At 34.8% G+C, this 13446-nt stretch overlaps 1 protein-coding gene across 3 annotated transcripts in view; it reads left to right on the top strand.

The window, feature by feature from the left end:
• The window catches only part of LOC128983092 (RRP15-like protein), a 69960-nt gene that overhangs the window by 11369 nt on the left and 45145 nt on the right, over window positions 1-13446 (top strand). Inside the window, exon 2 of one of the 3 annotated variants that reach the window (XM_054402251.1) lies at window positions 8434-8532. The exons of the other annotated variants lie outside the window; for them this stretch is intronic. The gene's annotated coding sequence lies outside the window, so the exon portion shown is untranslated. The remainder of the gene's footprint in view (window positions 1-8433; window positions 8533-13446) is intronic. 3 annotated transcript variants of the gene reach the window in all.

Genomic DNA, 13446 nt, shown 5'->3' with positions numbered 1-13446 from the left:
AATACCTTGGAAAAGTTGCCAAAGTGTGAGACCAAAACAGGGTAAAAATATTTAATATTAGTAGTTATCTTCCGGTCGCGCATGTGTTCTAAAGATTGAACAAAAAATGAACAAATTCACTTTAGCGCGGCACTTTTGGGTCAGTGACCCGGGTGACGCCATGTGATTCCGAAGTTTAAGATTCTGAAGTTGAACAACAAGATGGTCATGATGATGTATGTGCTCACAAACTAAAATTTACAATTCTAGTGACAGCAACCAAGAATATTAACCTAAACTTCCAAAAAAAGACCATCGTAGGCAAATGAGGATGGACTTTAACTCTACTGTATTGGTTAGTGTTTCCGATCGTTCTACAACTGCAAGTGTTTTGCACGAAGTTGGCATAATAACTTTTGACAATTTGATAAGTGCAAAGCAACATACAGTTTTCCTATTTTCAAATTTCCCTGCCATTTAAAAAAATGGTGGCCATTTTTGACACAATAGAATCAGTATTTTTATGTATGTTATGGTGTTATTAGAATCTAGATGCATTTTTAAGACTTTTTTACTCTTTGCTTTTTCGCTCTGAACGTACTCGTTTAGGAGCTACATGATGCAGAATGTACACCGCAAGTGATTTTTTTCTTAGTTTTAACACGCTGTAGCTCCCAAACAAGTAGCTTTAGAGAAAAAATGCCAAGAATAAAAACGTTCTTAAATTGCATTTACTTTCTAAAACAATCATAAAATATAGGGTCTTCTATAAGAGAAATCAAAGTTGGCGGCCATATTGGAAAAATGGCGGCTACAATTATTTTTTGAACTGGACCAAAATTATTTTAATAAAAAATCCAAGGCAGTTACAATTTAACATTTTGTTATATCTCTTTTAACTTTGGAATAAAATAGATGGCACACTTATATCAATCACTCTGTATAATGAAGAACACAGCTACAATATGAAGATTACCACAAACGATGAACGAGGAGGTTAGCCGAAGTGTTACTATTTTGTACTTTGTAGGAATCACAGACTTAACTTTATGATGATTGGCAAAGGAAAACACCCTAAGGCTGAATTAAACTGGTACGGCAAGGACATTAAAAATATTTTTTCATAAAAGTCAAGTGATTTTAAAATAATGTGACTACATCCAAGAAACCTTAATAACACTTTCACTGAAGGATTTGCATTATTCACATTTAAGGGGGGAAAAAACCATCTGAACAACATTTCCTTTCAATTCTGAATTTTTTCAGGTAAATATAACTTACGTTATAACAGTAACTAGCCAAATTAATGCCAATTGAAGCAAATAAAATTGTGACAGAAGGTTATGCAGAAAATCATGTAGTTCTTAAGTCATGTAAACAAAATTTTATCGCTATAGAAATCAGAAATCAGAAACGGTTATGCAGAAAATCATGTAGTTCTTAAGTCATGTAAACAAAATTTTATCGCTATAGAAATCAGAAATCAGAAACGTTTTATTGTCCTTCAACATTTACAACAAATGCAATAGACAAAAGTCAAGAAAATTACATAAACAGCCTATTTTTAGGCAAAACAAAACAAGCCTAAAAACAAGTCAAAATAGGCTATACTTATACATATGCTCACAAATAAAAAAATAATGTGGAAATGTGAGGACATTAAAAGTTAACTTTGTCAACCTTAAAATATTCTTCTATGTCATAAAAAGGATTTAAAAGTAACCAGTCCTGAGCTCTTTTTAGCGAATTTCCCATATAGGGAATAAGCTATTACCGTAGTACTCATAGTAAGACCTGGACCCGGGACCGATTTTTTTTTTCGTTTTGAGGTCCCTAGAGGCCAAAAACACCATCCGTTCAAATTCATATATATATATATTTATATATATATACCGGGTGTCCGAAAAATAACTCCCTAGTTTTGATAAACGATTGTTTATTGTAGAGAATACATATTGTTATATCTAATACATGAAATTAAAGAGGGTTTACTCAAGTTTATTTTGACATTAGTACACCTCGATATGTGACCCATTTGTAGCTCTACAGATATCTAACCGGTATTCGATCTCTCTCCAAGTGTTAGTTAACATATCAGGTGTCACTGATTCTACTGCAGCTACGATTCTTTGACGAAGATGGTCAATGTCACGTATCTTTTCTGAATAAACCAAGTCCTTAACGTAACCCCACAGGAAAAAATCCAGTGGTGTTATGTCTGGGCTTCTTGGAGGCCACGCGATCGGGCCAGCTCTCCCCATCCATCTTGCCGGGAAACGAGCGTAGCCCAGACATAACACCACTGGATTTTTTCCTGTGGGGTTACGTTAAGAACTTGGTTTATTCAGAAAAGATACGTGACATTGACCATCTTCGTCAAAGAATCGTAGCTGCAGTAGAATCAGTGACACCTGATATGTTAACTAACACTTGGAGAGAGATCGAATACCGGTTAGATATCTGTAGAGCTACAAATGGGTCACATATCGAGGTGTACTAATGTCAAAATAAACTTGAGTAAACCCTCTTTAATTTCATGTATTAGATATAACAATATGTATTCTCTACAATAAACAATCGTTTATCAAAACTAGGGAGTTATTTTTCGGACACCCGGTATATATATATGTGTGTCCGTTAGCGCGATAACTCAAGCAAAAATGATCCAATTTTGATGAAATTTGGTACAAACGTGTAAACCTACGTTTATTCAAACGAGTTCGCGAACCAGCATGATCGGACCATGGGAACGGGGGTTTATGGGGGCTTTTATGGGGTAAAAATGGGTTTTTCCAATTTTTGACCCAAAAAACATAAAATTTTGCAATTTCTTTCCAAACTATTTTGTAGAGCTTAAAAAAACAAATAATTTAGTATATTGAAGCGTTTAATGCGCCTAATAGTTACGGAGAAAATTCCCATCTTATTCTTATGGAGAATAAGTAAACTGTTGTAGTTTGCTTGTTTATTAACATATTTTGCCCAAATTTGTAAAATGTTTTAATTTCTTACTAACTATTAACATTTTACATAAAAAACACTTTTACCCTCCCTGTTGCAGCAAACCTAAGTATGTGTTAAACTGATTCTATTTAAATAGGGAATAAATGTGTTATTTTTAAGGAGACATTTTAGTGTAAATCCAATCAGGCAAATGGAAATTCGCTTAGTCTGCAGGTTTGCTGCGGCGGGGGTATTTTAAATGACTTAAGGTCTAGTTCTTTGGCATTGATGCTAAGCTTATTAAATAATCTTAATGAAATAAAATGGTAACTATTTTTACATTTACTTAACCTACGATAATGCACGTTTAATAGAACTGATTACGTGTGTTGTGTTAATGGATATTAAACCTATAAACATGGGAACTAGTATTTTTCTTAACCCTAAGTAAACACATAAATATGTACAGATTTATCACAGTCAAAATTCTACTTCTTATGAACAATGGCTTGCAATGCTCTTCAATTAGAGCTTTGTTTATTATTCTAACTACCTTCTTCTGGAGTATTAACACTTGACTACTATTTCCCCAAAGAATCAAGCCGTAGCTAATTATGGATTGGAAAAATGCAAAGTAGGCTAGGCTACCCTTATGTGGATTTCAGGTACAACACCCATAAGATTTCTAAGCAAACAGATTACTCTGGACAATCTTGCACAAACCAAATTCAAATTCAAATTCAAACATAATTTATTCCATGAATCAAAATATACAACAGTAATTCTAACAAAAATGGATCCTCCCCACATAGGCAAAGCCTGTGCGTGGGGAAACGAGTTAATCAGTCATCCATATTCTACAATCTATAATCTAACATAATCTATAATCTAATTTACAAAAAGGGAAAAAACAATTTTACTGGGAAGCCACAGCAGATAACTTAAATATTATGGAAATAACTAAAAGGTGTAAAAAAGGGAAAGTAATAATAATAAAATTAATTATAAAAAACCAGTAAAAAGGGATTTAGATAATACTGTCAAAAATCACTGGGACTTGGAAACCATTCATACAACTTCTACCCACATGCACGCACAACACCCACACACACACACCAACACCCACACGTACACGCCAAACACCCATGCAACGACTCACTACAGGTACAGGCGGCTGGTAGCCCCAAAGGGCCGTCACTGCTTTGTCCCTGTGGGCCAGCGGCGAGCCGACTCACTCTCTCTCTCTCTCTCTCTCTCTCTCTCTCTCTCTCTCTCTCTCCCCCTCTCTCTCTCTCTCTCTCTCTCTCTCTCTCTCTCTCTCTCTCTCTCTCTCTCTCTCTCTCTCCGTCTCTCTCTCTCTCTCTCTCTCTCTCATGCAACTCTCTCACTCAGTCACTCTCTCTCCCCCTCACACACACAAACACATCATCGACGACACACGCACACGCACACGCACCCTACGAATACAATGACACAAGATAACGATCAATCTGGCCACGGCCTGTTTCCACTACTGTAACCATTTGTCTACTAGATTTTTAAATGTTTGCAAACTGCAAGGTTCGGGATACTTTAAACTATTAGGTAATTTCGAGAACATTATTTTTGCAATGTATCGTGGAGAAGTTTTATTGATCAATTTATTTACTTTTGGAAATTGGATACCAATATTAACTGAAAATCTAGTTGGATAGCTGTGAGTTGGTCAGGAAAAAATATATTGCTTATTTAAAAAAATATATATTAGTAAAGATCTGGTATATAGTTGATGAATGTTGAGTACTTTGAACTCGTCGTAAACAGAATCAGAGGGATAGTGAATAGGCTTGCGGAGGGCAATTTTGATGATTCTCTTTTGAATAATTTCTATTGGTGCAAGTATACTTTTGTATCCACCACCCCAGGCCAGATTACCATACTGCAAGACAGATTGTACATAAGCATAATACACATTCTTTAACAATTCAATTAGTAAAAGATTTGATAAATTTGCAAAAACAAAAATAAATTTACGTAGTTTAGTTCTGATTAGATTAATGTGGCCAGACCATTTTAAGCGTCGATCAAAAATCACTCCTAAATATTTAAACTCACTGACACATTCGATACTTTCACACCTGTCACATACATTCCCAGCGCCACAACTATGTTATTTTAATTCTAGGTTTCTAGGGTCGTAGTCAGCTCTGAGGGAGATTGGCATATACTTAGTTTTAGATATGTTGACTGTAAGTTTATTTTGATCGAACCATCGCTTGACGGTGAGTTCTATCTATTGAGTTCTATCTTCTAAATCTATCTGAGGAGACCAGCTTAAACAGTTATCAATTTTTATTCCTAGAACTGTAATTACATTTTCATTGTTTACATCCTGTGACTCTACTGAAATGTTTTTTAGACTACACAATAGATTTTGAGTTTTATTCTTATTAAGACAAAGGCTATTAGCATTAAACCACATATAAGCTGAATCAATTGTGAGCTCAGTTACTGACATGAGATCATAAAAGTTGGAATGAACACTCAAAAAATTGGTGTCGTCGTATAAAAAATGACTGAAATTTTTAAACGTACTGGCAACAACGGTTAGTACTATGCAGACTACATTATCATTGACGAAGATCAACATGGACAACCTAATACCTAATACCTAAGTGGGAAAGATTTGTAGAATACACTAAAAAAACCAGATCAGCTTTTGAAAAATTATCAAATATTGACAACAAATGTTGATTATATGGAACTGTTAGGTACGTAATCTATGAGTTGAGTATTTTAAACTCATCGGAAATTATGACCTTTATTCGTTTTTAAATAAGTTATTTGTTTTTAAATACTGTAAATACTTTAATTTTTTGCAATTGCTCGATTTCGAGCAACATGTACACTATTTTGAATTAATACATTAAAATAATGTTTACTAGATAACCTGTTGCTCGAAATCGAGCAAAACCGTAACTTGTAATAAAATAATGGAGAACAGGAAATATAAACAGCAAAACCTCAATCATAGAGTCACTCTAAGGTAATATCTATGACTGATTATAGAAATGTGAAAAATATTATATTGTAAAACATTATAAAAGTAATCTACGGTACAATATTTAAATACAGATCTGTTCTCATACTGCTTTGGTGATGTCAACCACACACTGTAAAGTGAGCTTTTCAGACCTAATCTAACAAGCTAAATCCCTCTCTTGGTGCCAACCAGTACGACATGTATGCCTACTATAGCATTGTTAAATTATTTCCACGATTTGTTCTGTTTTGGGTGTGTTTAAATTAGGTGTCCCAACCAAAGTCTCCGGTTGGGAACATAAGAGTTGATTTAACAACATATCTAGAACGGATTCACGTTTTATACTAATAGTTTTTGAAAAAAAACAAAAAACAAAGATTAATTTGACCAGGTGGTGCTCTGTTTTCAGCTTTAAAATAGCTGCGACATCTATACAGGTAGTATCATTGTAGCGAGGGCAAGTCACTTCTTTTGTCTCCTACTATGCACACGAATCTCACTTGACTCCTGTAAAGAAAAATAAAAAACTATTGACTTATATATTTAAATATTGTATTTAAATATATTTAACTCCTTGTAGTGCTCTCAATAGTGAATTCTTTACAAATCTTGGTTGCCCCTGGGTTGGAAGAACTTGGAAAGTAATAATATCAGACAGAGGTTTTGGCAGTGGAAGCTTGATGTTAAAAAATATTTTGTGGGCCCTGTAAAATAGCAGCAACTTAGCAACTTAAGCAACTTAATGAATATTTTGTTAATGTATCTAGTCATTCTTCTACAGAGCAAAACAATAGTCTTGATGTGAGTAACCTTGACTACTCAGATTATTTGAAGAATTGTGTTAGGAAAACAGATTCTAGTAATAGTAATTTTAATCTAAAACTAGTTGACGAACAAACAATATTGTCTGTGGTTAGTAAACTGAGCAATTCTCGTTCAGAAGATGTCTATGGAATGTCAAACTTTTTGTTGAGGAACATTGTTGATGTAATATTGCAGCCTTTGACTTTTATTGTAAATTCAATTCTTGCCACTGGATGTTTTCCTGATTGCTTGAAAGCTACCAAAGTAATACCTGTTTATAAGAAGGGCGATGTAAACCAACCAGAGAACTATAGGCCAGTAGCGATTGTTCCCATATTGAGCAAGATTATTGAGACATGCATTGTAACCCAACTTAATGAGTATTTTGTCAGCAATAGCCTCTTTTATCCTTCTCAATTTGGTTTTAGACCTAACCTTTCAACAACAGATGCGATTGAAAGGATTGTGGATTTTGTTTTAAATGGTTTTGAGAAAAAACAAGTAGTAAGTTCTGTTTTAGTGGATCTAAGCAAAGCTTTTGATACAGTCTCGCATAATATTCTGTGTAATAAGCTAAAGCATTATGGTATTGTTGATAAAGAGTTGAATTTGATCCAAAGTTATTTAAGAGTCTTCTTCACCCCTGCGAAAAACATTGAAAACATGCCTCGGGCGTCCCTCGCTCCTGATGGAATTCGTAAAGATATATTGCTAAAACTTTTTTTCCTTACAGATTAATGTTGGTTCTAGGTCCCTCATACACGATATATCCAAGAAAATCAATAGTATAAGTACAAAAAAATCTTAAAAGTAACGTAAATTCAGTTACTTTTAAAGTTCAATAAAACTATTTTTTTGTTTAATTTTCAATTTTTGAGGTATAAGAGACGTAGTATAACTATTCAACTAAATTGTTGCCAAGTTTCAAGAAAATCTGTTGGAAAACAGCGTCCGAAACGAGGGACGAAATTAACATGTTTTCTCCCAAACGCCGGTCTGCCGAAGGGAGGCTACTGCGCTACTAGCCTTTTACAAAACTTGGCTCAGACGCAGGTGAGTCACCAACACGTGGTCGCTATTCACCTACTGCCACTGCCACTGTCACTGTCCACACACCACGCTAGAGGACTCGTGCATTACGTGAGTGAGGTGTTGGTATCCTGTTGCTTACTACAATAGTTGTTTCTATATCCAACATCATATTGTGTTGATTTAGTATTATTTTCACTGTTTGATGCAAGAAAATGGCAAGAAGGCGCGGCAAGAAATCTAGGCTTTTATTGAGTGCAACGCGGAGGAAAAAAGTTGTGAACGCAGGACTTGTAAAATGGCGACAAGACAGATGTATGAACAGGTGAGGCATTTTTGTATACTTTGTAGGTGTACGTATAATATGATCAATTTATTATTAGATTGAAGATAAAAACAGGGCGTGTTTTTCATGTCTTAAGTAAATTTCAGTGTCCCGTAAAGCATGCATTCCTACCTCTAGCAAAAGTTATTCGAATATTTTTTAGAAAGCATAGCTTATAACAACCTGACACCAAGTTAAATTATAGTAATAGTACAATAAGCTGTCTGAGGGTGACAAACATTCGGTCAACTTGTACCGACAATTTTAATCTAATATGATTTTAATAATGTTTATTTTGTACACATATTAACAATTTATTTTAAACTTTTAGGTTGCAAGGTGGAAGGGAATTGATTGCTAATGAAATCGAGCCACACCAAGTAACAGATGAAAATTCCAACAATTTAAACTCTGTTGCAGAATTACAACCGTAAGTACAAAATCGATGGAATATAATAGTAGGCTATCGCTGTATAATAATTATTCTGAGGGTGTAAACTCTTTGTGAGGTGAAATTCAAAACGTTTACAGTTCTTTTGTTCATTATTTCCTTAACAAAAACGACGACGAAAAAAACCTAACTAACATAATTTTTAAGCATTATTTATTCTACATAAATAATTACAATTTTAATTTTTAATTTTAGGTTGCAAGTTGAGAGAAGTTTGACTATTAGACAAATTATACCAGTGATAACAAATGGAAGTTCTAAAGATTCCACATCTGTTGCTGAATTTCAACCGTAAGTACAACGTTAAACTGTCAACAATAGTTGACAAACAATGTTTATAATACTGACATAAAATGCGGTACAGTGATAGGTAAACAAAATCCACATACTTAATTTGCTGTGAAACTTACATCTAAATTTAAAATTCAAATGCGAATGGATTTGTATAGAATGAATTTTCTAGACGAAATAAATAACAAAATTGAACGAATGTTTAGAACTAGTGGCTAACAAAAGGGCGTGTTCAGGGGCAGTTGTGAGCTTCTATGACAGGTGCCGGGATTAACTGTTACAGTGATAGTAATGTGAAGAACTCATTTGCATAGCAAGTTCGCTGATTTAAATTACAATGGGAAATTGAATTGAATTTCGTAAAAAATCTATTCAAATTGACTACTTATCTATTATTAATCACTTTGGCTACATAATTTTAATTTTAACACAAGTAGGCCTACAATTAAAAATTCGAAATCGTATATATTCATTTTAATTCCATTTTTCAGTTTGTGTAGCAGTACGCCGTGCGTACCTCGCAGCCGTAGGAGTTTACCGTACAGCGTCCCTACAAAACCAGATGAAACGTTGAATGATGTAATTAGTTTTGACAACAGTGACAGTAACGAAGGAGTTCACTCAGTTGATGAGTACGGAGATGACATCACCCCTTTAGATATTGTTGGAAGAAGAGTAGTGGGCTTTAGTTATTTTTTTCAAGAGGTTAAAAAGATAAATGACCACAACAACACGATGGGATGCACAATATCAAACATGAACTGCATCAAAGAAAATAGATTCGGTTTAAAATCCGTGTTTACATTGAAGTGCAATATGTGCAATCTCATTTGTAAACTAAGCACAGAAAGAGATTGCAATGAAATAATGGACATAAACACTGCTAGTGTAGCAGGTACCATGGCAATTGGCATTGGTCATTCTCAGCTGGAGGAGCTTTTATCAGCCATGGAAGTTCCCTCTATGTCAACCAACACGTACATAAAATACCATGACCAAGTTTCCGATGGTTGGCAAGCTGCGGCTTTGGCGGAAATGGAAAAGGCAGCCAAAGAAGAAATTCAACATGCGATCGATGAGGGAAGATTTACTAATGATGGAATTCCGGTTTTGACGGTTGTCGCGGATGGCAGCTGGTCTAAGAGATCCTACCGTACAAACTACAATGCATTGTCGGGGGTGGTAAGTAGGCTATTTATTCTATCAAAAAAAAGAACTACAACCAATAACAACCCTCACATTTTCACAGTTTACCCTCACTTTACCTTACTCTTATTTCTATATAGGCTAATCTGATTAGCTCACCACGCAAAAATTCCAATATTCGCGATGCATTGTTTATTAATATTTGTTATCAAAGTAGATAGTACATGTTCACTTACTACTGCCAATATTCGAGTCTCCAACCAAGCACATTTTTAACAATACTTTTGATGGAGAATCTTACACTTTATTGACCATTTTGTGTAAGGGATCTTTACAACCTGCTCTTTACCTTACTTCTAACGGGTGACGTTTTACTTTATTTATTTTTATTTATTATTTTTTTACTTTAATTTAGCATCTAATTAATAAAGCTGGTAGCCGTTTAGAATGTGTTTTGACATGGAAATTCAAAAGAAAGAACAAAGAAATTCTATAAATCTTTTTAACTATTGATTAATTTTGTAATTTTAACTTGTATCTTTGTTATAATAACTGTAATCTTATTTAATTTTGTACAGGCTGCTATTGTTGGTGCACACACAAAAAAGGTGTTGTTCTTGGGCGTTAGAAACAAATATTGTACCATTTGTTCTCGAGCAGAAACAAGTGCGACCCCAGTGACAGACCATAGGTGCTACAAAAACTGGGATGGATGCTCAGCCAGCATGGAAGCAGATATAATTGTGGAAGGATTTAAAAGGAGTGTGGAAATGTATAATGCAGTGTATGGAACTATTCTGGCTGATGGAGACTCTAATGTGTACAGTCAAATTTTGGACACGAGACCATATAATAATTGGACAGTAGACAAAATTGAATGTTCAAATCATCTATTAAGAAACTACTGCACGAAACTGCGTGATATTGCTTCTGATACAAAATCAGGTCCTCTGGAAATGCGGAAATTGCTTAGGAACAATATTTTACGCCTAAGATCAGCAGTGACAAAAGCTGCAAAGCACAGGAAAAAAGAAAGTAGTACGGTCGGTGGTAAAACGGTGTTGCTTCTGCAGCAAGATTTGACCAATTCCGCCAGCCATGTTTTTGGTGAGCACCTCCATTGCAAGAGTCTCAAGTATTTTTGCCAAGGACCGAAAAAGTCAGAAAAAAACTATGTTCCTGCCATGAAGCAATGTGGAATGTATCAGAAGATAATGAAGCACATAAGCTTTTTGGTTGATAATGCCAGAAGTTTGATACTGCAAGACAGCAACAATCCAGCTGAGCATTTTAACTCAGCCGTTGCAAAAGTAGTAGGTGGAAAACGAGTCAACTTCTCTAAGGGCAGGTCATATGAGGCTAGATGTTCTGCAGCGGTTGTGTCCCATAATACAGGACAATCACTGTACACCCTCTACAAATCGATGATAAAACATAGTCCAAGAAAAGTCTTAAAATCAATGCAACATAGAAGAGCAATGAAAATACGCAAGGCTGCACTTAAAAGAAAAACACAAGTAAAGAGACACAATTTGAAAAAAAATTCTATTGTTGAGAAAAGAATGTCGAAAAGTAGCTATGGACCCTTAGCTCAAAAGCCAGACATACAACCAGACGTTCTGGAGAGAAAGAAAAGGGAATTTATCAAAAGCCTTAAAAGAACAGATGAAGAAAGAGAAGAGCTTGAAAAAGCTACTGTTATGCAATCAGAATGTGGAATGTGGAAGGAAGAAAGGAGGAAGCTTCTCACTGCCTCTAACTTTGGAAGTATTTGCAAAAGGCGAAAAACTACTAGCTGTGAAAACATGGTTAAACAATTGTTATATACCGACATTGATTGCCCAGCAATGAGGTACGGAAGGGGTAATGAAATTAACGCTATAGAATGGTTTGAAGAGCACAATGCATTATCTGTTTCAAAGTGTGGACTCTTTGTAGACAACGAAATTCCTTATCTCGGTGCAACACCAGACGGGCTTGTGGGAGATGATGCAATAATAGAAGTAAAGTGTCCAGAATCCTGCAGAAACTTGACCCCTGAAGATGCCATAAAAGAAAAAAAATTCAACTTTTGGACTGTTACAAAGACGGGTGATGTGGGCTGTGTAAATAAAAATCATAATTATTTTTACCAAGTCCAAGGCCAGCTTCACATTACAAAAAGAAGCATGTGCTTCTTTGTGTTGTGGACACCTTTGGGAGCTCGAGTGGAGGTTATAGATCGGGACGACACTTTTTGGCAAGAAAAAATGGTAAATCCTCTAAAAGCCTTTTATATAGATTGCCTACTGCCAGAACTGATCGATCCACGGCACACCAGATCAATGCCTATTAGGAATCCAGCAAACTATGTGCATCCAAAGACAATAAAATCGAAGAAGGATTAAAAACTGTAGGCGTACATTAATCAAACCTACATTTCTTTATGCTTGTTGTAAATAGTTTTAATTTATGTAATGTAAATTATTGTCTCATAGACTTGATTATTAAATACAAATTAAATAAATTGTAATTCAAAGGCAATAATGTATCCATTAAACCTACATTTTGTACATTGTTTGAGGTTGCATATCATAATTTGTCAATAGTAAAGTTCAAATTTGTTGTCAGTCTAAACACATTTATATTGAAACACACTCATACAAACTATTATTATTTTATATTTGTTCTGAGCTTACGTTGTATTAAATTTATCTTTCCATGATGGGTGCATAATTCATTATTACCTAGGTCTTTTATAAAAAAACTACTTTGAAATTTATCTTGATTGTATCTGTTGACACTATTGACATAATAACTAATTACTTTAGAGAAATTGTGATCTAAGCTATGTACGCACGAGAAACATATTATTGACAACTTATTCACAACTGCACATGCCAAAATAATGAAACTTTTAAGTAATTGCTGTTTTAAGCTAGAATGAGCAATTCGAATTATTCTAATAATACACAATTTCATGGTATTTTAAGACTAATTAATTTTACTTTCTAATTTAATACTTTCTGAGATTTAAAAACTACTTATCTCATGACTTTGAAAATTCGTAAAATGTAAACCAAACGTCAGAACCTAATAAAACTTTAATACAAAATGAATTAATGCTTGTTTTGAAGGTCATTGTATTTATTTTGTAAATATTCATAATGCTAAGGCACAATGTTACGCATATTATTGATATTAAATTAACAAACAATATTAGTTGCGCTTGCCACAAGGGCTCCTCACGCTCACAGCTAGTGAAGTAAAAGATCGATAAGACCGCCGCTGCGCGTGCGTAGGTGCGGAGTCGCGTCTTTAGTAGTAGTTTGTTTACACGATGTTTTCAGAAAGGCGCGCATAATGACCCCGCGCTACCCGCCCGTCCACACCACCTCCCCCCCAAGGCTATCCCCCCAAAACGGAATTACACCTAGGGTGATGAAGACTCTTAAGCAATAGAAAGCAAATGGTTAG

This window comes from Macrosteles quadrilineatus, unplaced genomic scaffold (assembly GCF_028750875.1).
Source record: "Macrosteles quadrilineatus isolate MER2022 unplaced genomic scaffold, UCM_ALF_1.0 Scaffold_1__1_contigs__length_201487025, whole genome shotgun sequence".
Taxonomy (NCBI): Eukaryota; Metazoa; Arthropoda; class Insecta; order Hemiptera; family Cicadellidae; genus Macrosteles; species Macrosteles quadrilineatus.
The sequence above is the reverse complement of the archived record's forward strand: the minus strand, read 5'-3'. Positions and strand labels throughout refer to the sequence as shown.